The sequence below is a fragment of the Oratosquilla oratoria genome, chromosome 14, assembly GCF_046742065.1.
Source record: "Oratosquilla oratoria isolate Oo_2021 chromosome 14, ASM4674206v1, whole genome shotgun sequence".
In the NCBI taxonomy this organism is placed as follows: Eukaryota; Metazoa; Arthropoda; class Malacostraca; order Stomatopoda; family Squillidae; genus Oratosquilla; species Oratosquilla oratoria.
This window is the reverse complement of record NC_134790.1, coordinates 30463199-30487698: the sequence shown is the minus strand read 5'-3', so window position 1 is coordinate 30487698 and position 24500 is coordinate 30463199.

Sequence of the window (24500 nt, the reverse complement as noted above, 5' to 3'; positions counted from 1 at the left end):
CTTCACAATATCAGCTCATATTAAGAAAAGTAATCAGTTTTCTAAGTTTTTAAGTATTCATTCTACCTCCCACCCTCTATCCAGTAACAACTCTCTCTCTCTCTCTCTCTCTCTCTCTCTCTCTCTCTCTCTCTCTCTTTCTTTCTTCCTCCTTTACTTGCTCTCTCTTTCTCTTTGCCTCTATCCGTCTGTCTACCTATCTTTTCATCTTATCTATCTATTTATCTGTCCATCATGCTTAGCATCTTTAAATGGACGTATTTTGCGCACTCCCATCGTCTCTATCTTATCACCAACCCACCTTGGTTTCAAACACTCCTCTCTCTACATTCCCCTTCCCTGTATGTGTGCTTGTGGCGTAATCGGAAACCTGTGTAGTGTAGTATTCTCTTAGTCATGGGTTCGGACCGCACAGGGTAAGGTTAAAACAAGGACAAACTGTCCAAACCATGGCATAGAGAGAAAGCACTTGAACCCAGAGTATAACGTTGGTATTGATTGTCACCTTTAACCTATGCACACAGCTGAAACAAATGGCCATTACTAGGTACCACGGAGTGATGAATGAAAATAGTAAAAAATAATGATAATAATAGACATATATATATATATATATATATATATATATATATATATATATATATATATATATATATATATAGTCAATAATATGATAAACATATATTAACAAAGTAAAAAAAATATTAGCAACATTGATAATAGTAATAACAACAACAAAAATAACAAATGATAATAATAACAATGATAATAATAATAATAATAATAATAATAATAATAATTATAATAGTAATAATAATAATAATAAATGACAATAAATGATAATAATAATAACAACAATAATGATAATAACAATGATAATATCAATAATAATAACAATATCAATTTAGACGTGTGCCCCTCAAAGATACAAAGAAGGCGACTGAAAATTCCAAACTCGGCTCGCCTGATTACAGGGAACGCTCGCTAATGATCAGTCCAGCTCTTCAACTAATCATCCCCGGCCACCGAAGGACTTTTTCAGTCGGTTAAATGTCCCTCGAATTTAAATTAAATGGCCTCTGGATTAAATATGGTATTATTCTCTGACCTCCTTGGAGTAATTCATTATCCTGTAAGGTTAAGATATATTGCTGTGTGTGTGTGTGTGTGTGTGTGTGTGTGTGTGTGTGTGTGAGAGAGAGAGAGAGAGAGAGAGAGAGAGAGAGAGAGAGAGAGAGAGAGAGAGAGAGAGAGAGAGAGAGAGAGAGAGAGAGAGCGAGGGAGAGCAAGGCAGAGAGAGGGATGGAGAGAGAGAGAGAGAGAGAGAGAGAGAGAGAGAGAGAGAGAGAGAGAGAGAGAGAGAGAGAGAGAGAGAGAGAGAGAGAGAGAGTTGGTACAGTATGGAGGGGAATGGAAAAGATAAAAAATGGTAAGGATTTTTTTTTATAATTCTACAGTTCGATGCTCGAACGGTTTTACTTTTAAAGCGGAAAACACACACACACACACACACACACACACACACACACACACACACACACACACCACACACACACACACTCACACACCTTTTCCTTGCTCATTCATATATTTATTGATCAATTTATTAGTTTATTTTTCTATCCCTTCACCTAATTATTCATGTGTCAAAGTCAGTCAGTCATAGAGTTGTCCTTCTTTTTTCTTTACAAATATGATCATGACTCGAGCATTTTTGATAGAAAAATAAATAAATAATACAATGTATTCTGAATTATCATTAGCAACCATCATCTGGAAGATTGCCAAAGTTCAGATTACAAAATTGGTGTCTGAAAAGAGAAAATTACTTTTTCATTTCTCTTTTTTCTCCCTAAAACTTTTTAATTTCGTAACTCTTCTTTTTTGTCTCCAAAACTTTCCCAAAACAATATTGTTTCTCTTTGAAGGAGTTTATGAAATGTATTCCAGTAGGTGTTTGCTAAAATGCATTCGTATCACAATGTGTGTGTGTGTGTGTGTGTGTGTGTGTGTGTGTGTGTGTGTGTGTGTGTGTGTGTGTGTGTGTGTGTGTGTGTGTGTGTGTGTGTGTGTGCATGCGCACATATATATCAATTAAGCAAATGTATAGTATTACACGCGAAGGCGTGCATAACAATACAGTAATTATTTCATAAACGAGTTTCTTTCCCTTTCAGAAGAAAACGTGTTTGGAGAAGCATGTTTGTTAATATCGGTGTCTTCCTGTCTCCTCATTTCAGAATGTTTGCCTTCTGGGACGAAGTCTAACAGAGGAAAGAAAATGAGGAACATGATAATTACAGATATTACATTAGGATGAAGAGGGAGGAGGAGGAAAATGAAAACCACAAAGGAGGGAGGGGAGGATGGAGGGAGAGAAGAAAGAGAGGAGGGAAGGAAGGAAGTCTAGGAGACTAAACAGGAGACTCAAGTGGAGAGAAAGAGAGGAAAAAAGAGAAACAAGATAATGGATTATATAAGAGAAGAAGAAGGAAGAGGATGGGGGGAGAAAAGGAAGAGAGGAGAGGATGGAAGGAAGATTAGGGGGACTGAAGTTTTAGATAGAGAGAAAAACAAGATAACGATATATATTACAGAAGAAAAGAAACTAAGAGATAAAGACTAGAGACAAGGAAGAGAGGAGAAGAGAAAAAGGAAAGGGAACTGAAGAGGGAAGGTAAAAGTAGAAAATTCACACAAAAAAGGATGAAAGGATAGAAGAAAAAGTAAAACAGAAAAAAAGGAAGGAAAAGAGGAAAGAATGGAAACAATAAACTATAAAGAAAGATGTAGATAAAAAAATAATAATAATGACAAGTATTGGATACCAACATGGAGTAGAGTGGGGGAGATGTCCTAACATAAGAGAAAGAGAGAGAAAAATGAGAAAAGGGGAGAGGAGGAAGAGGGAAATATGGAGAGGGGAAAAGAGGGGGAGGGGAGTGGGAGGAGGGCCGAGAGGAGAAGAGAAGAGGGGAGGGGAAAAGGGTGTCGGAGGGGAATTCAAGGAGGGAAAGGGAGGGGGAGGAGGGAAGGGGCAAGGGAAGGGAAGTGGGAGGAGGGAAGGGGGAGGAAGGGAAGGAGAGCTTAAAGAGTAAGATGAAGCGAAGGAGGAAGGGCGGAAAGAGGGGAGAGATGGTGAGGGGAGAGTTGAAGGATAGGGGATGAGAGGGGTATGTAGGTGAGGTGAGGTGAGCGATATGAGAGAAAGTTAGGTAATGGGAGAATATAGGAAGGAAGAGAAGAGAGGAAGGAAAGGAAAATGAGAATTACAATGAAAAGGGAAAGGGGAATGGGATGGGAGGAAAAAGGGAAGGGGAAAGGGGGAAAGTGAAAGGAGAGTAAGTGAAAAGGAAGGACAAGTGGAAAAAGACAAAGAGGAAGAGGGGAGGGTAAGGGAAGGAGAGGGGAGTGAGATGGGAATAGTGAGAAGGGATGTACAGTAGCTTGTGTGGTGATGTGGGTAAAACAATGACTGGGGAGGGGAGATGAGAGAGATGGGGGATGGGAGGGAGGGGGAGGAAAAGGAAGAGAACGTGTATAAAAAAGAGAAATAAAAATAGTATAAAGGGTAAGGTCCTAAACTAAAATAGAAAAGTTACCTTTTTCTCCTCACAAGCACCATTCACCAAGTCCCAACCGCCCCAGGAAGAGAAAATGAATCCAAAATAAAACCTCCCAAGTAAGTACTTATCAGAGGCCTCAGACTAGAGGTCCGTAACTTACCTGGCCTCCAGGGGCCCACTGGGGCCCATAGATCTTTCAAAAGGGGGACCTTGGGCCAACACTAGTACTACTTGGTAGATACGTAACAATTCTATTCAGTGTAGACGGGGGCTACAAGAGCTATGGAAACAGCAATGCATAAATAAAAGCCCAATAACCAAACTACTCCTGCCAGGAATTCCGATGTCCCCGAGTGACAGCGGTGGGAGACTTAAAGCTGACGCCACGCTTGCACCGTCTGCCATGAAAACGTATTAACTTATTATACTGCCTCCTGGACCTCAGAACCTTCCGCCTGCAGCGTCACGGGGGCCAGACCTCAAGAAGACCTCTCCAAGAGTCTTCATGGAGATAGCGCGGTGTCAAACTGTATCCTACATTTGGCGAAGGTATGAAGAAAAGAAATGAAACTTATTTCATTTTCTTTAGTGACCTCGATAAAATGTTAACACACTACGCGTTCAAAATGTGACACAATCAGTTATACCCACAGTAGCTCTTGATTGCATTTCTATATTGGATACCTCTGATGAAAAAAAATCGTTTAATAGGGAGCACACAACTAAGACCACTGCCAACATCGGTAGCGGCCCAGACGAGGAACGTAAGAATTCTATCTACCAACAAATACAGACATATCTGATTGGTCGATCCAGGTGCCCTGATACTAGCTTGGTTATAAAAATCATATAAAAAACGATGTATAGAGGCTACTATGATCAACATTACATCATAAACATAGAAGTGTGTGTGATGTAAATTTGTAAATGCACAAGTGTATGAACATTCTCAGATATTTTGAAGTGATCCATCAGTCAAAAAATATTCCGAAGATTATCGTGGCCTAGAGTCAGATTAATGGCAATTGGAACTATAAAATATTTTCTTTTGCAATTTAAATAGATTAAAGTTCGTGTGTTTTCCCGGCTGAGTGTCAGGTCTGTATATATAAAGGATGCATTTAACTCACGTGTACTACCACCAAGCATGCGCGCGGGCACACATACGCACACACACACACACACACACACACACACACACACACACACACACACTTATATATATATATATATATATATACATATATATATATATATAATATATACAATATATATACATATATATATATATATATATATATATATATATATATAGTCGCACACACACACACACACACACACACACACACACACACACACACACATATATATACATATATATATATATATATATATATATATATATATATATATATACGCGGAATAGGAAACACAGGAGTCTTAGTCTTGAGTTTATTCCTGACTAGTTTCGCAGGTATGCTTTTTCATTCCTTTGAAAAAGCATACCTGCGAAACTAGTCAGGAATAAACTCAAGACTAAGACTCCTGTGTTTCCTATTCCGCTTACATCAACCTGTCAAGAATGTCTCAATATATATATATATATATATATATATATGTATATGTGCATCTATGTAAATGTATATATATATATATATATATATACGGCATTTCTACTAGAGTTAGTCCTAACATATCTACTTGAATGAGCAGGTCTACCCTTGACCTAAAATACCCTTCTCCCTATCCTCTCAGTGCCGGCGGGGGGACTGTGGAGAGAGAGAGGACCCGACATTCAGCTGAACTTGGCGTCTCAAGGAGGAAAACTCGCGCTGCTTTGCCTCGTCAAGCAGATTAATGTTTACATTCCAGACCTGAAGGCAAGGCTTGGCGAAACCGGTCAGTGATGAATTTACAGACTCCGAGGTTAAAGAATGTGGTCGTAGTGATGTTGATCAGGATTATATTCAACTAAGAGACGACAACTACCTGACAAAAAAGTAAAAGCGAGGAAAACTGTACAAGCAAATTAATGAATAAGTAGGCAAATGGATAGATTGAAATAAAATAGAAGGTAAACAAGTGTCAAAACTGGTGGGCATCCAATGCAATAACAATAATAATAAAATACTAACTTTGACCATAGTTTGTAGTATTTTCGCCCCCAAATTCTGCGGCGTTCAAGAATACAACCAAAAGGTCGACTATTCAGAGAAGGAATAGAATTTCCATTTAGGCACCAGGACAGATGATTACAACAGAAGAAAAAAATATTCTAATAACTAATTCACCATCGTGTTGCATAGGAAATAATCTCATTTATTAAAACCACTCTTTAATGTAATACTAACCAAATTTTGTTGAAGAATGTAAATGAGAAGCAAACTGCGTACCAATATTACTGAAATAATAATACAGGAAAATATACAAATGAAATATTAAATATGAAAAATTATATAATGGAATTATAAATTAATTCACGAATAGATACATAACTAATTGTATAAACAAAGCGAGCATATATCAAAAATACATATCTCATCTTAGGATTTCGTTGTTGTTGTTATTTCTACAATGTAAACAATCTAGACAGTTGGAAACGTTTCACAATAGAAAACGGTCACAGCATCCAGCAACATAACAAAACTCAATCAATCTGAACACTTCCTATTCACCGAATGAACAAAACAGGGTTTGTGGGCAGATTCATTTTGCCCTGAGTGGGGATGGGTGGGTGGGTGGGTGGGGGGAGGGGGTGTCAGGGCCGAGGGGGGGGGGGGAATCACCCCATTTACAGAGCTGGTCCCTAATATCCAAAGATATATTTTATAAATTTGTTCGCAAACAGCACCAGGTACAGATACAGAGAAAATCGCATAGAAATAAGAAGAAAAAAATAAATCAATGAAACTAAAAATCAAACAACAAAATAAACAAGAAAAATAAAGAAAACAAAATTACCAGCGCTTCTATCCTTGGGGTCAATGTCGCCCCGAAGAGGTGGAGTATTAGAGGTGATCAGGGAGAGAGAGTTCCCACGCATAGGCTGGCCAATCAAGTTCAACAAAATTGAAACTAAACACTTTAATGTAAAGAATAATCACAGGTTAGTAAAAACAGCACTTCTCCATATCAGAAGATAGCCTGAAACAACAAATATTCTTCTTTTTTCAAATACAAATATGGAATAGAATTTTATGTAAAACTTCAGAGAATAAAATGTGCGTAAAGATGGTGAGGTGAAGCGGTTTTGCTGAGGATGTACTGTGACTTGTTACATTGCCTCTGACACAGGCCAGCGGGCGAAATACAAGGATGACCCGTCGTCCATGAGGAGCTAAGATGAGTAGGGGGAAAGGGTGGTGAGTGGGAGTGGGATGGCCTTTGACTTGACTACCTCAAAAAATAGACAGACGTAAAGATCAACACTGAAAAAGGACCAAGGGGTCGAAACGTCTGGTTCAGAATCAAACTCTATTCTAGCCTTAAGGTTTCATTTGTGACCTAACCTCCATATATTCAAAATCTACATTTTTTTTCTGGTATTCTTTGGACAATTCCATTTTGCAAAATGAGACACTTTGTTATATATAGAAGATAATCATTAAGCATATAAGCCTATTAAAGAACTTTTGCAAAATAATCTTTATAAAAAAATAAATATTGCATCAATTTAATCAGTACTGATCTAATCCAAAGTGTGCTGGTCTCTCATTCGCTTAACTGTATGTTCGAATCCCGCACTCCTCTCCGATTCCCAGTAGTGACTGTTATCTGCCCCCAAGTTCCCAAATAGGGCATATTAGGGTAATGGTGACAGCTTCAGCCTCAGTTACTCAGCGTCTATTAGTGTATTCTTATCACACCGCCAAATGAGACCAAATATTGAAAAAAAAGTTTTGGTTCATATTGAAAACACGTGAAAGATTGTAGTTGACAATAACAACCATGTAGACACTAAAAACAGTTTTTATTGAATATCTATTTAAAAGTACACAAAGCAACAACGTAAGATTTTACTTAACCGTACTGCCAATCTATACCAAATCACTTAACAAAGTCCTCTATACATCATTAGAGTGGTGTCAACGTGGTGACGACGTCACTGGTTAACGGTGACGTCACTGGTTAACGGTGACATCATTTGTTAACGTTGACATCATTTGTTTGGGCTAAAGGATGGATGGCGGAGGCGCCTCGGTTAAATCGATCTCCTTAATGTCCTTCTTGCTCTCACACTCTCCGCTTTCTTTTCCCCCAGATTCCAGTCTTATTCCTTTTATATCGTTTTCGTTTTGTTTCTTCATTTTTCGTTTTCAGTTTTTTATTTTTATTTTTCTGCCTTTTATCCTGCTTCCCCTCCTCTTACTACTCACTTTTTTTTTTTTTTTTCCTCTTCTCCTGCTTTTGTTTCCTCTTCCTGTCACTTCTTTTCTTCCTTGTCCTTCTCTTTCCCTCCCCATCTCCCTTTCCCATTCCCTTCTCCTCTTCTTCCTTTTTCTCATCCTTCTCTTTCATCGATTCATTTTTCCTTCTCTTTCTCCTTTTTTCTTCATTTCCCTTCTCCTATTATTCCTTCTTTTTTGTTCCTTTTTTTGTAATTCACCTTCTTTTCTTTCTTAGGTTTCTTGTTATTCCTACTTTTTCTTCTCTTTTTGTTATTCTTTATTCCTCTCCTTTCTATTCTATTTTTTCTTCTCATTTTCATTTTCTTTTCCGCCTTCTTCACCACCAATTGTTTTTCTTCTCACCCTCCTTGTCTCTCTTTCCCCTCTTCCCCTCTTCCATTTTCTCCTCTCCACTTCCTTATTTTCCTTCTTCTATCCTTTCTCCTCTATTTTCCTTCTTGTGTATTATTTTGTCTCATTTTCCTCCGTCTCAAGCTATCTTCTTCATCCTATCACAACCTAGAGGCTTGTTTCTTGGTTCACACATATCGACTTCTAGCAGTGCGCCGTCAACGACACGACGTCGTGTTCTCAAATAACCGTGTGTGTCTGTCAACGCTTTCACACATGGCCGTGACGTGTGAAAGCAAGCGTTCATACACACCCATGGTTATTTGAGAACACGGCGCCGTGTCGTGGACGGTGCATGGCGAAAAGTCGATACATGTGATACAATGTAATATACTCGAGTTCAAAGATAATGAAAGGTTGGTTCAATTCTTCTCTTACGGCCGAATATATTTTATTTCCAAAGGGCGTCTCCCTCCTCAAATTGATTTTTTTCTTACTTTCTTAACATTTTATTTGTGTTACCTTTTCCATTGAGTTATATTGATACATGTAACTTTTCTCCACAAATTATATATGTTATATATATATATATATATATATATGTATATATGTATATAATTATATATGTATATATTATATATATGTATATACATATATATATATATATAATATATACATACACACACATATATGTATACATATATATATATATATATATACATATATATATATGTATATATACATATATATATACGTATATATGTATATATATAAATATATATATACACACACATATATGTATATATATATACACACACACATATATATATATATATATATATATATATATATATATAAATATATATATATATATACATATATATATATGTGTGTGTGTGTGTGTGTGTGTGTGTGTGTGTGTGTGTGTGTGTGTGTGTGTGTGTGTGTGTGTGTGTGTGTGTGTGTGTGTGTGTGTGTGTGTGTGCGCGTGTGTGTGTGTGTGCGCGCGCGCGTGTATGTGAATGTGTGCATGTATTTGTGTGTGTATAAGTTTGTGTGTGTGCGCACATGCATGCAAGGAGTGCGGGGGAGGTGTTTGTGTATGTGTGTGTGCGATCGGTTTGGGGCAACTGGTTGCATCATTACGGGACCTGCCTTAGTCTTCCCGTTCTCATACTTATCCCACCTCCTTCCCACAGGAAGGTCTGTCCTACTCTTCTGTTTCTTTCTATTCTACTTCCTCTTTCGTTTCTCTCCATCGTACTCTCTTCTTTTGTTTTCTACTCTACCTTTACGTTCTCAAATTTCTCATGTTCCTCCTCCTCCTCCTTCTTCTTCCTCCTCCTCCTCATCCCTCCTCCTTCTTCCTCCTGCTCTTTCTTCTTCCTCCCTCCTCCTCCTCCTACTCTTCCTCCTCCTCCTTCCTTCGTGCTTCTCCATTTTCCTTCTTCTCCTCCTCCTCTTCCTTCTTCCTGATCCTCCATTTTTCCTCCTTCCTGCTCCTCCATCTTCTTCTTCCTCCTCCTCCTCCTTCTCCTCCTCATCTCCCCACTACCTCTTATCCCGCTGTACCTCCGCCGAAAAACAATTATTTCTCTTCCATTCCTCTTTCCTAATACCTTTCTCGTCTCCTCTTCCTCTTCCTCCTCCTGTCTTCTCCTTCCCAGTCTTCATCTACCTCCTCTTCCGCATACTTTCCGTCCACATCCTGCTTTCTTCGGCCAAATAATATCGCGTTTCTCTGGTAAATAACGGAGTCTTGCAACCTCCAGGCATTCATAAGAATATGAAACATTGCAGAAAAAAATATAACTAAATAAATGAATAAAAATAAGATAAAAGAAAAACAGAAATAAATGAACAAATGAATGAAGAAACACGTAAGTAATAGGTAGCAACGAAAAGCAGAATAATAATAAAAACACTACCATGAAATAAAATAAAATAAAATAAAATAGAATAAAATAGATTAAAAAAAACAAAATAAATACAGTAGTAGTAATGTCAGAAAAGCCGTGAGAAGAGACGTGACAGAATGGAAGGTGAGGGAAAAAAGGCGAAGGAAAAAAAAGAGGAGAGGAGAAAAAAGAGGAGAGGAGAAAAGAGAGGATGAGGAGAAAAGTCAGGACAGGATAAGACGAGAGAGAAGAAGCAGAAGGTGTGAAGGAGAAGGGAGATAAGAGGAGAGCATAAAGGGAGAGGAGAGAAGTGGAAGAAGGAGAAGGGTAGAGAAAGTAAACGAAAACAAGAAATGTAAAGGAGAAAAGAAAGTGTTGGAGAGAAGTGAGAAAAAAGGATGGAAAAGACAAGCAGAGATAAAAAAAGAGAAAATAAAATAAAATCAGACGACAAGAAAATGGGAGAGGAAGGAGAAAGGAAGGAGAGAGGAGAGGAAAGGAGACAAGAAAAAAAGAGGAAAAGAAATAGAAAAAGAGATTAATGTAAAAAAAGGAGAGAGGAGAAAAGAAAGGAAAAAACGAGAGGAAAGAAAAGACACGCAAAAAAAAAAAAAGGAGAAAAAGGAAGGCTTAGAAGTAAGTCGAGATGAAATAAGGAATAGGGTAAAAGAAGTGAGGAAAGAGAAGGGAGGAGATGGATGGAAAAAAGAGGACATCAAATGTAAGGAATGGTGTGGGGTGATAGAACATATATGTATATATACATACATACATACACACACACACACATACATATATATATATATATATGTATATATATATATATATATTATATATATATATACTCGTATATAGGGTGCTTCAAAAAATTGAGATAATTTCAGATGTAAATATCAAAGAAATTCACACATGCAAGGCAAATGAAACTAAGCAGGCTTATTGTTGAATAACATAAATTTTATTCCTCCAAATTTGAATGAGAAAATCAAAGGTGTGTGGATTCCATGAACGATTTCACAAATGTTCAATATGCACACCGCCTGAGACACGGCACACGTCAAGTCGGTAGTCCAGTTCCTCCCAAACACGCTGCAGTGTGTCTTGGGTAACAGTCTCCTGTGCGGTAGTGATTTTTTGCTTCAGTTCCTCTAGCTTTCTAGGAAGAGGAGGGAGATAGACCAGTCCATTCACATAACCCCAGAGAAAAAAATCGCAAGGTGTTAGGTCAGGTGAACATGGCGGCCATTTCAACAGCTCTTTGTCTTCATCACCAAAAAAAATTGATACCATTTTGCATTCTTATAATTTTGCCATTTCCCGTTCAAATTACTTAAATTTTTAACAGTAAGTGTAGAAACATAAAAAGTCATGTCTAATATTTGATGTGTTTATCTTTACAGGTATAGAAATGCCATTCACTAGAAGAGAAAAGGCGTTTTGTATGTTGGTGTATGTTCAAACACAGTCAAACAAAAGTGTGCAGCGTGCGTTTGTGAAAGAGTTCTCTAAACCGTCACCAACAGCAATGCAGGTTTTGACATAGCACAAAAAATTCAAAGATGAAGGTTGTCTGTGCAGGGCAGAAGGATCTGGACGACCAGTAACATCAGAGGAGACGGTCGAGCAGGTTCGCCAAAAACTCTTGCGAAGCCCCAACAAGTCCATAAGAAGAGCAAGTCTAGAAACACAGATTCCTTCAACGACAGTTTGGCGCGTCCTGGGGAAACACTTGGTGATGAAACCATACAAGCTGCATTTCGTTCAGGCTATAACGGCAGATGACAAGCGAAAGCGCAAACAATTCTGTGTTGATATACAAGAGAAACTTGAAGAAGACGAGTTCATAGAACGTCTTGTTTTCAGTGATGAGGCGACATTTCATACTAATGGAAAAATCAATAAGCATAATTTCCGCTTTTGGGGAGAATAACATCCCCATGTCACAGTTGAGTACGAGAGGGACTCACCAAAAGTGAACATATTCTGCACCATCTCAAAGAAGCATGTTCATGGTCCATTTTTCTTTGAGGGAAATGTGACCGGCGATGTTTATCTGAAAATGCTTCAGAACTGGCTAATGGATGAACTCACTGTAAATTAATATGAAGATTTAATTTTTCAATAGGACGGGGCTCTACCTCACTGGAAGCTCACTGTGCGGGCTTACCTCGGTGACAATCTACGAGGGAGCTGGTTCGGGCGTTCTGGTGATGAAGACAAAGTGCTGTTGAAATGGCCGCCACGTTCACCTGACCTAACTCCTTATGATTTTTTCTCTGGGGTTATGTGAAGGGACTGGTCTATCTCCCTCCTCTTCCTGGAAACCTAGAGGAACTGAAGCAAAAAATCACTAACGCACAGGAAACTATTACCCAAGATATGTTGCAGCGTGTTTGGGAGGAACTGGACTACCGACTACCGACTTGACGTGTGCCGTGTCTCAGGTGGTGCGCATATTGAACATTTGTGAAATCGTTCATGGAATCCACACACCTTTGATTTTCTAATTCAAATTTGGAGGAATAAATTTTATGTTGTTCAACATTAAGCCTGCTTATCATCATATGCCTTGCATATGTAGTTTCTGTGATATTTACATCTCAAATTATATAATTGTTGAAACACCCTCACTGTATATATATATATATATATATATATATATATATACATATATATACATATATATATATACACACACATATATATATATATATATATATACACAAACACACACACACACACACACACACACACACTGACTGTAGTCCAGTTAAATAAAGTCACCTGAGAGGAAGGGGTTGTAAAAAACGAAGTGAGTTGGAGCAAGGAAGTCAAGGAAGGGTAGGATTGCTGGGGTGGTGAAATCATTGCCGAATGAAGGGAAAGCAAAGTGAAGGGAGATGTGGGATGAAGTGGTAAGTATTAGTAGTTAGTATATACCAAATAATTCTGTGTAATGTTGATATAATCTATAGAAACTGGGAAATCAGCAACGCATAGGTAAAAGTCCCATGACCAAACTACTTCAGCCAGAAATTCCGATGTCCACGACCGACAGCGGGTGATGGTTAACTACTTAGTGTAGACGTGATCCATAAGATCTGAGGAAGCAGCAACGCATAGGCAAAAGCCCCATGACCACACTACTCCTGCCAAGAATTCCGATGTCCCCGAGTGACAGCGGTGGGAGACTTAAAGCTGACGCCACGCTTGCACCGTCTGCCATGAAAACGTATTAACTTATTACACTGGCTCCTGGACCGCAAGACCTTCCGCCTGCAGCGTCACGGGGGCCAAGTTGATGCCAACTCCCAAGAAGAACCTCTCCAAGAGTCTTACTGGAGACAGTGCGGTATCAAACGTCTTCACTGGTGACGTAATGGTAAGCTTGTCTGTCTCGCATTCGCTTAGTTGTGGGTTCGACTCCCTCACTTATCTCAGGTTCCCAGCAGTGAGTGTTACCTGCCCCAGTAGTCTAAGCTGATAATAGGGCAGAGGTGACGGATTTAACCGCAACTACTCAGCGCCTTTTGGTGTACACTCCTCACTTTTCTTCACCTATGACTATTCATAAAGATCATTAATCAGTCGGAAACTAATCTGAAGATATTTTCCGTGAATTTAGCAAAGAAGTATTAGTTATACCACTCAAAAATGTCCGTAGCCCAGACTCAATGCTTACTATAAGCAAGTTACTCTACCGCTCAAAACTACATTCATGTGTGTTACCCGATAACTATCAAATATGTACATATATAGGAAATGACTCAAACCCTTATGCCCTAGGACGTACACACACACACACACACACACACACACACACACACACATACATATATATATATATATATATATATATATATATGTGTGTGTGTGTGTGTGTGTGTGTGTGTGTGTGTGTGTGTGTGTGTGTGTGTGTGTGTGTGTGTGTGTGTGTGTGTGTGTGTGTGTGTGTGTGTGTGTGTGTGTGTGTGTGTGTGTGGTTGAAAACGTTCTGACGTGAAGAAACGCTGAAATCAAACTGTAGGACGGTGACAGAGTATGGATAAGGGTATATTTATTGTATGGGAATGATGGGAGAGTGGAGATAGTGAATAAAGGATAAAGGATACAGGATAAAGAATAACGGAACTAGTAGATAAAGAGTATAGTAGAAAAAAGTATGGTATTGATAGAGATAACAAAGGTTTGTGGAAGGAAAAGTAAACAGGAAGAATACGTGCATAAGAACGAATGAATGGTTTGGAAAAAGTCGTAGGTGAAGCTGGAAATATGTAAAACAACTAAAATAAAATAAAACCGTATAAAACAGAATAAGATAAATATAATAGAATAAATAAATACAAAATGAATTGGAATACAATCAGATAAAATTATATAGAATTATATAGAATAAAAAAATTAAAATAAAACAAAATATTAACAAATTTAAATAAAAGTGGGATAGGAGTGATCAGAAGAGAAAAACATTGGCGTAGTGTTTGGTAGGAGAAGACAAATGTGGTTACGAGCAGGAGCTAAAGGTGGCGGCACACTTGGCTAACATGCTACTTGATTTTGCTACTTTAAGTATAAATGACTTCCGTTACAACATTCTAGACTTCTGTAAGATCATCTTAACATCTCTTCTTCGTCATTCAGCTTCTCACTATACGACACAGGAGTAAGTTGACATTTTGGAAATTTGAAAAACAAAATATCGTAACCGAAGTCCTTTCCATTAAAACGATGGAGCAAAAGTAAGTAGCATGCTAGCAAGAAATGCTTAGTGTGCCACCACCTTTATTCAGAGGCCCTAAGTTACGGTCAGAGATTATGAATGGGGCACAGCAGAATATGATTATCAGGTAAAAGGGAGACGAAAATATGGAAATAGACCAAGAAAGGGAAAACGAGGAGGACAAGAGGAGGAAGAAGAGGGTGCGCAATAGGAGGAAGAGGAGGGGGAGGACGGGGAGGATGAATAATGTTAATATTAATAATGCTAATAATGATGATGATGATGATGATGATGATGATGATGATGATGATGATGATGATGATGATGATGATGATGATGATGATGATGATGATGATGATGATGATGATGATGATGATGATGATGATGATGATGAAAATGATGATGATGAAAATGATGATGATGAAAATGATAATGATGAAAATGATAATGATGAAAATGATAATGATGAAAATGATAATGATGAAAATGATAATGATGAAAATGATAATGATGAAAATGATAATGATGAAAATAATAATGATGAAAATAATGATGATGAAAATAATGATGATGATGAAAATAATGATGATGATGATGATGATGATGAAAATAATGATGATGATGATGATGAAAATAATGATGATGATGAAAATAATGATGATGATGAAAATAATGATAATAATAAAAATAATGATAGTAATAATAATAATGATAATAATGATAATAATGATAGTAATAACAATAATAATGATAAAAATAATTATAATAATAATGATAATAATAATAATAATAATAATGATAATAATAATAATAATAATAATAATAAAAACAATAAAAATAACAATAGAATATACAAGGTAAAAAAGGGTTACATTCCTTCATCACTTTAAACAAACTTATTCTGCACAAGATTAAACAATGTAATAGAGATTAAGAATAAAGTCGCAGCTTACTTTTTCATCTACAACTTTTTTATTCATTTCAATTACTAGCTTGTCGATGTCAGTACCAGACATATTAGTTATCAGTTTTTATTCCTTTCATTTATTAAAATTTCATTATTATTGCATTGCTATTATATGTCAGTTATTATAATTATCATTATTTTTATTATTATTTTTATTATTATTTTTATTATTATTTTTATTATTATTATTATTATTATTATTGTTGTTGTTATCATTGTTGCTTATATCCTTATTATTAATCATATGGTATTCATATTCAACAATACATCTTTAAATATGCAAGGAACATACACCAATCAGGATTATGGCAGAGAACATGCAGGTAAAAGACCATTTGGTCCATAAATTTGCGACCCTGGTTATTCATGAGATGTTTATGTTATACAAACACACTTATAACAACATTATAACTGGAAATGTTGACTCAAGACTCATGCAATTCCTCGAACCCTCGCCACATTACATTCGACAAACGCGCTAACCAATAGACTCAAGGGTTTAATAAGCCACCGCCGCGCGCAGTGTTTGCAGTGCAGATTATTTATTTACCAAGCTCAGTATCAGCACACTCTCTTCCTCTCACGGTACGGTACCTCTCGTTGCTCTCTTCCTCTCGCTCTCTAAGCATGATGTATTATTATATCAGTGTGCGGTGGGCTCTCAATACACTTTTACTCTCTCTAAGTATGATGTACTGTTACTGTATATCACGGTGCGGTCTTCTCTCAATGCTTTCCCTCTCTCTCTTCCTCTCCTTTTTTCTCTCTCTACGTCTTTAAGTATGATGCACTATTATATCACGGTGCGGTTTTCTGTCTGTTCTCTCTCTCTCTCTCTCTCTCTCTCTCTCTCTCTCTCTCTCTCTATATATATATATATATATATATATATATATATATATATATAATGTCTCTTATCACGGTTATGTGTTCTCTCACTGCTCTCTTTCTCTTTACGTCTTTAAGTATGATGTATTATTATATCCCAGCTGGATTTTCTTTCTCTTCACGTCTTCAAGTATGATGTATTATTATATTACGGTGCGGTGTTCTTTGACTGCTCTCCCTCTCTCTCTCTCATAAATGTCAACTCTCACTGCGTGCTCTTGCAGTTCACTCTCACAGCGAGCTCTCAAACTGTGCTCTTAAGCTACTTTTCCAATTTATACTTTCAACATGCACTCTCACGTCCAACTCTGACATTGAGCTCTCAAGAGCTCTAGCAAAGAAATAACACGCATTTTAATGAAATAACTTGACGGGCGGAAAAAGTATATCTACAAATCATTAAGAAAGGGTTTAACTACAGATTAAACCCAAAGAAAGTTAAGTCATTCTTGTTGAAGTTAATCACTTTTTCTGGAGGTGCGGTCTTGGCAAAGACCCCGCCGTACAAGCAAGGTCTCTCCAGAAATTCCTCTGAAAGTGACCTAAGACAAGCACGTCCCGAAGACTTCTGAAGACTCTTCGAAGAATCTCGACAGCTGCAGAATCTGAGGTGTAGTCTTGGCAGACACCCACGATAAAAAATCAGAATCTCTCTAGAGACTCCCAAAGACTTTTAAAGACTCTTGGGAGAGTCTCAATAGCTGCAAAAGCTGAGGTACGGTCTTGGTAGAGACCCATTACACAAGGTCAGGATCTCTCCAGAGACTCTTCTGCAGGTGACCTGAGACGGGCAAGTTTGGAAGACTTACGAAGACTTTTGGAAGAGTCAACAGCTGCAGAAGCTGACCCACCTTTAAAAGGCCAGCCAGGATCCCTACAAAGAATTCTCTGACGGCGACCCGATAAAGACGAGTTCTGAAGACATCAGAAGTCTCTTGGAAGAGTCTCGACAGCTGCAGAAGCCGAGGTACGGTCTTGGCAGAGATCCACCATAAAAGGTCAGGATCTCTTCAGAGGCTCTGAAGACTCTTGAAAGAATCTTAACCCTTAGGGATGAAGCGTAGGTCCCTGATTGGTGTCCTTATCGATCGACCCCAATCAGCCCAGAGTCTTTCTTTCATATGCAGTCCATTGTCCTTGACTGAACCAAAATCTTTAAGGTACAAAATATTTCAATTCTGAGTACTACAGTGGCTCGCGACTTATGTGATGCTGTTAGAAGTGTTTTTTCGTCTTAATTACGATGTACGTTTACAAGGTTATAAATGATTTGTGTATTCATAGGTCGTAGATTTACGACTTGAAGATAGACGTCGCCTACAGCTTCCTAGAAGGTCCAAGGCACTGTAGTAATTACAAGTGGAGGCAACTGTACGCCAGCATGTCGAACAGTGTTACATGAATATTTCACACATGGGTCGATATACCGGGGTTACCAACCAGTGTCCCTTGGTGTGTTGCAGGTATATTAGCATTAACCCCATCATTTCGGGCCCTCACAAACCTATCTACAAAAGAAACATGATAAAAGATGATAATAATAAATAAATAAATAAATAAATAAATAAATAAATAAGAAAATTAAAAAAAATCCACCATTTGGTGCAACACTATCCATAAGATATGCTACTGAATGTAAACAGAAATAGAATAATAAAATCTAATGTTTGGTAGGGCAAGATATATATAACAGTGGGCAAAGACGTTAAAGAATTGTAAATGCGCTGTTGATGTATATTTCAGCGCTTAGTTTACGAATAATTCAACAATGGTTAATAGTGAATAATACACATGATTCAATTTTTAATCTGCTGTATAAAAGATACAGTCGTTGTTATTGTTGTTGCTGTAGTTGTTGTGAGTGTGTTGTTGGTGCTGCTACCGTTGATGGTCTGTGTTCTTGTTGTGGTTGTTTTTGTTGCAGCTGCAGTTACTGTTGTCGTTGTTGTTCTTATTGTTAATATCACTGCTATTGTTGTTATTGTTGTTGATAACTCCCGCGGTACCCCCCCCCAAAGTTCACTTATCAGATTTCGAAGTTTCAATCTCTACTCCTAGCCTCATTAAAAGTGGCATAATTTTCGAGACAGAGCCTACCTGGAGCTCCCACTGAATAACCACTACTCAGACCAGCCACACGGGATCTTTCTACAAGACATTTTAGGGCAAAAAAACATACACAAAAGAACAAACATATACATTCCCGACTCACTCTAGCCCAATCATCCAATATCAACCATAATCAAATTATCGAAGTATAAAGCAGCCCATGCTGCTCTGGATGTACTATGTCTTGCTGCATTGCGTCTGACCCGAACAGTGGGCAAGAGACTGGCATGACCTTTCATCCAAGAGGAGTTAAGATGATAGGGAAGCAATGGTTGAGGGATGGCAGTAGGATGAGAGTGTGTGCGTGCCTTGGCGTTATAAGATGGAAGAGGCCTTTGGTATATAAACAGAAAATGCCATCGTACTGGAGAAGGTAACTGAGTGAATACTAAATATAGAAGAACATTTAACGGGGCACTTCAAGCACAAAGGAACGTATACTAAAGCGGCTGGCGAAGGGAAACGATGTATTAAAGAAGCACCTCAGACACAATGGGGGGCTAAAGACGCACAACTGCAAGAATGCGTTATTGAAAGATTGCCTTATCTATTGGCATTAATAACATTGTTAGTGGTTCCCTTAGTGATATTCATGACATCTGACCTGGTTTCAGTGTAAATTAAAGATTTAAATGTCTTTTTTGGGGACACTGGTGTCAGCATTTATATGAATATTTGTTATTTTCATTATATGTTTGTTGATCATGGCTCAGTTTATAAATCAACAAATTTATAAATAATTAAATAAATATATTGACAGATAAATAAATAAACGCACAAATAAATATCACATAAAATCACAAAAAAGAAAACAAAAAACATTAGGGTATAAGTTGATCAAATTTATGCTCACCAGAATGACAGACAATTCCATTCCCTTGGGGTAAGAACATCTTCATCGTAAAAACTGGGACCCATTCTCCTCTCTCTCAGGAGAATGAAATTATCTATTCTTAACCAAAATGAAGATAAACAAACAAACAAAAAATAAATAAATGAATAAATAAATAACTTCGCCACCTTGCAAATATTAAAGGAAAAGGTATAACTTCGACCACTATACCAGTTAGTAGGGGTCAGGCAATAGGGTGCAATTAACCCTAAATGGGTTAAATTGGATAATTTTGTGGGTAATAAAACCTGGAAGAGCAAGCTTTTCCGGGACTTAAAAAAAAAAAAAAAATCGCATCACAATGGATTCAGTAAACATATTTTGAATTTGAATTTTCAGTATGTGTTTCCAGAAATATGTGTATTTTGAACAAGCGTTTATATACCATACGAAACAATTTTAGAAGCAATTAGATTGTCTATATTTCACTTTGATGTCTGAGAGTAGCGATGTTTTACACAAATAAATTTCTAGGTAATGTGGAATAAAGAATGTATATATAGATTAGAACAAACAAGACAAAATAAAAATAAAAGAGACTTATATGTCTTTTTATAGTTAACACAGGAAAATGAAAAATAAAAATGAAAGACTTATGAGTATATGTCTTTTTATGGCTAATACTTATATGTCCGACTGGCAATATTTTACACAAATAAATTTCTAGGTAATTTAAATGAAAAATCTACATGAATAGAAAAAAAACAACAGACATATGTCTTTTTTATGGTTAAACCCATTTGATTCTCTTGAACGTTAGGTGGACGCTTGGTTTGGGAATTTTGATTATCTTATTTATTTATTTAGTTATCTATATATCTATTTTTACATTTCCCCACCGCTGTAGCCCATACACCAAAGACTACCATTAAGGCTGTTTTATCTGTGTACCATCTTACATCAACTCATAAAACAACCAAGTCACTTTAATATCTTGTACTGAACTAAATATATTTCTCTCCTGATGAAGATAATAAGGAAGGCAATAGCAAAGCATAAGAGAAGAAATTATTGTCCCTCTTGGAGAAATATACAAAGAAATTGGAGAAAAAGTGGATGGAGGAAGAAGAGGTCCAAGAGAGGAAGAGAGGAAGAGAGGAAAGAAGAGGGAAAAAAGGAGTTGGAAAGAGAGACTGGGGTGTAGGCTATGCTGAAGTTCAAAGAGTAAGAATAAGTGAAAAAGAGGTAATTGGGTAGAAGAGGAGGAGGGAAAGTGAGAGGGAGGAGGGAAGAGGGGGGGCGGGGAAGGGTAGAGGTGAATCTACCTTTACCATTAACCTTTGGCTTTTCTCCACAGACAGACAGTATCTGAATATCCCTCATTTCCTTTTCCACCTAATTCTCCACCATTTCCTCCTTCACCATCATTATCACCATCACCGTCACCATCACCATTTCCACCTTCACCTCTCGTTGCACCATAACACAATCATTCTTTCTTCTCCCATTCTTTCCCTCCATCCCCCCCTTTACCCTCCTCTTCCACCACATCCTCTACAACCATCAAAACAACCTCTTCCTCCTACTCCTCCTCTTCCTCCTCCTCCTCCTCCTCCTCTTCTTCTTTCACCTGAGACACCACTACATCTTCCTCTTCCTCTTCTTTGTGGCCATTTCGCCCCATATTTCTTTCTGACTTTTAATTCCCTCTTCCTTCCTTCCTTCCCTCAATTTGTTATCTTCCCCTCTTGTTTCCTCCCTTCTCTCGTTTCCCCCTTCTCCTTCCCCTCTTCTAATCCCTCGGCCCTCCCCGCTGCCGTGTCCCCTCCCGACTTCCTGTCCGTCCTTCTTTTCACTTGTAAATTCCTCCGAGGGGAAATCATTTCTGATGAAGAAAATCACCTGTAGAATATAAGAACATAAGAAAGGGAGGCTGCAAGAGACCATCCATAAGGACTACACTAGTCAGTTCCATGTCCATTATTACCTGTCATTCCCATCCATAGAATTACCTGACTTTCTCATAAAACAACCGATAGTTTCAGCGCTCACTACATGGTTGCTAAGTCTAATCCATTAGTTAACCACTCTACTGGTAAACAACTTCTTGTCTATTTCCTTCTTAAGTCTGAATTTGTCCAATTCAGATCCATTACTGTGAATCCTACCCTCCTGTCTTAATATGATGACCTAGATTGCATCATCCTAGAAAGAATTAGAGACACTCGTCTCTACGTTGTCAACAATGTCTGGTGTATTTATTGTGCTTGAGAAAAAAACCCTGTCAGGTTATACTTTAGATATATCTTGATTAACCTTGTAACATATCCTACAGAATATGATCATTATAATAGTATATTCAACTTAAAATCAGTCATCAACTAATTGGAACAAAGCAAGGCTTCATCGATTTCCTCCTCTTCTGGAATCTATTTCCTTTCATTCTCCATTTTCCATTTTCTCTCTCTATCTCCTCAGTCTCTTTCTGTGCCTTCATATCGCTATATCTCCTAACGACAAGGCGTCTTTCCTCTCTCTAACTCTAAAGCTCTTCTTTCTGTCCTTCCCGTGACAATTTTTTCTCCTTTTCAGTGACGTCACCAAACGCTCTGACGTCAAGTCGTTTCTTCTTTTCGGGACGACACGATCAGCCTTTTTTCCTTTCTTTCTTTCTTTTGGTCCATGTCCTGTTAAGTTTATTTTCTAGATTACCTCTCACTACTTCTTTTTCTTAAATAATCCCTTTCCAACTATTTGATCTTATTCTCCTTATCTTCTTCTCTATTTCCGTTTTGTTTTCCCTTCTTTCTCTTCTAATTTGCTCCATTTCATGATTCTCACTGGCTGGTAATCAGCAGGATCTATCTTTCCTCTCATTTTAATTCTGATTTTCTGTAAAATTATATATTGCTCTTATATCATCTCCTACTCACCCCAAGAACCAAGCAGCCTACGTACCTATACCCACACCGACACAATTTCCTATACACCCTCACACACACACACGCACACACATACGTAAGTACACAAACACAAACACACCCGCATTAACAAGTGGAAACACACAAACACACACACACACACACACACACACACACACACGCAAACACACATACACATACACAAGTCGTGGAGCAGTTGGTAGAATTTCCGGCTGCCACAACGGAGCTCCGGGTTCGAATCCCGACCAGTGCTGAAATAATTTCAATATCGCTGCGCTGTGTGTCGTTACTCCAACTCTTGTAGGCGGGGAGTTGGGTGTGTTTGTGTGTGTAAGGTCACAGCATTACCCATAGATCGGTCATATACGAGCTCTAAGCTCTCTTCTGGGAAGGAAATGGCTGTTGATTACGAGTCCAACACGTGATCCAAAGACCATGGTAAATCACACACACACACACACATGCACACACACACACACACACACACACACACACGCATAAATACACACATGCACACGCACACACCCTTGTGACGCAGTGATTAGAGTTCCCGGCTGCCACTACGGCGGTCCGGATTCGAATCCCGCCCAGGGCTGAAATAATTTCAATATCGCTGCGTTGCGAGTCGTTACTCCAACTCTCGTGGGCGGGGAGTTGTGTGTAAGATCACAGCGTTACCTATATATCGGTCATATATGAGCTCTTTTGGGAGGGAAATAGCTGTCGATCACGAGTCCAAGACGTGATCCAAGACCATGGTGAATCACACACACACGCACACACACGACTCGGTGGCGTGGTTGCTACAGTTCCCGGCTCCACTACGAAGGTCCGGGTTCGAATCCCTGCCAGGGCTGAAATAATTTCAGTATCGCTGCGCTGCGTGTCGTTACTCCAACTCTCGTGGGCGGGGAGTTGGGTGTGTGCGTGCGTGTAAGGTCGCAGCATTACCCATAGATCGGTCATATATGAGGTCTGAGCTATCTTTCGGGAGGGAAATAGCTGTCGATCACGAGTCCAACACGTGATCCAAGACCATGGTGAATCACACACACACACACACACACACACACACACACACACACACACATACACACACAATCACCTCAAAACTGCTACTCTCTCCAGCCTGTTATCTTTAAAGCGCAATTTACATATTTTCCTCCCCACCCTTTCAATTTTTTTTTCTTTTAACTTTTATTGACATTAACTTCCAACTTCCTCTTCTCGCACAAATCGCTTCACGTTAACTACCAAATGCTGTAACTCTTCTTATCCTATCAGTGCCTCATCGTCTAAAAGTACTCTGTTGTTTATGTTCAATGTTTTATCATCATACCCTAATACCACATAATCATAATTCACCATTACTTAATATATTTTTACTCTTTTCATAACTATATTGTATGCTGAACATCCAAGGTGAAATAACACAATCATTGCCCAATGCCATACAATAATGATTTTCCTATATTTACCTTTATTCATTTATCTCTTTATTCATTTTTATATATTTTTTAATGTATGTATATATGCTCAACATCTAAGGTGTGCTAACACATCCCAGCCCCCATCTCCAGTTTGGACCACTACCTCTTGTTGTACCCTTTCAAATACACCTCACTTATATATGTCCTCTTGTACTCTATCATATGCCTTATCCAAATCCACAAATATCACAAACAATATCACCCCTCTTCCATTCAGTGCTTACAGATATCTAAACGTGAATACCTGGTTCATACGCCTTCCTGTCCTAAAACAAGTTTTTCCTGGAACTTTTTTATATTTACTTGTGTTTTGCCTGATGTTAATATCTTGTTAGCATTTTTCTTCATG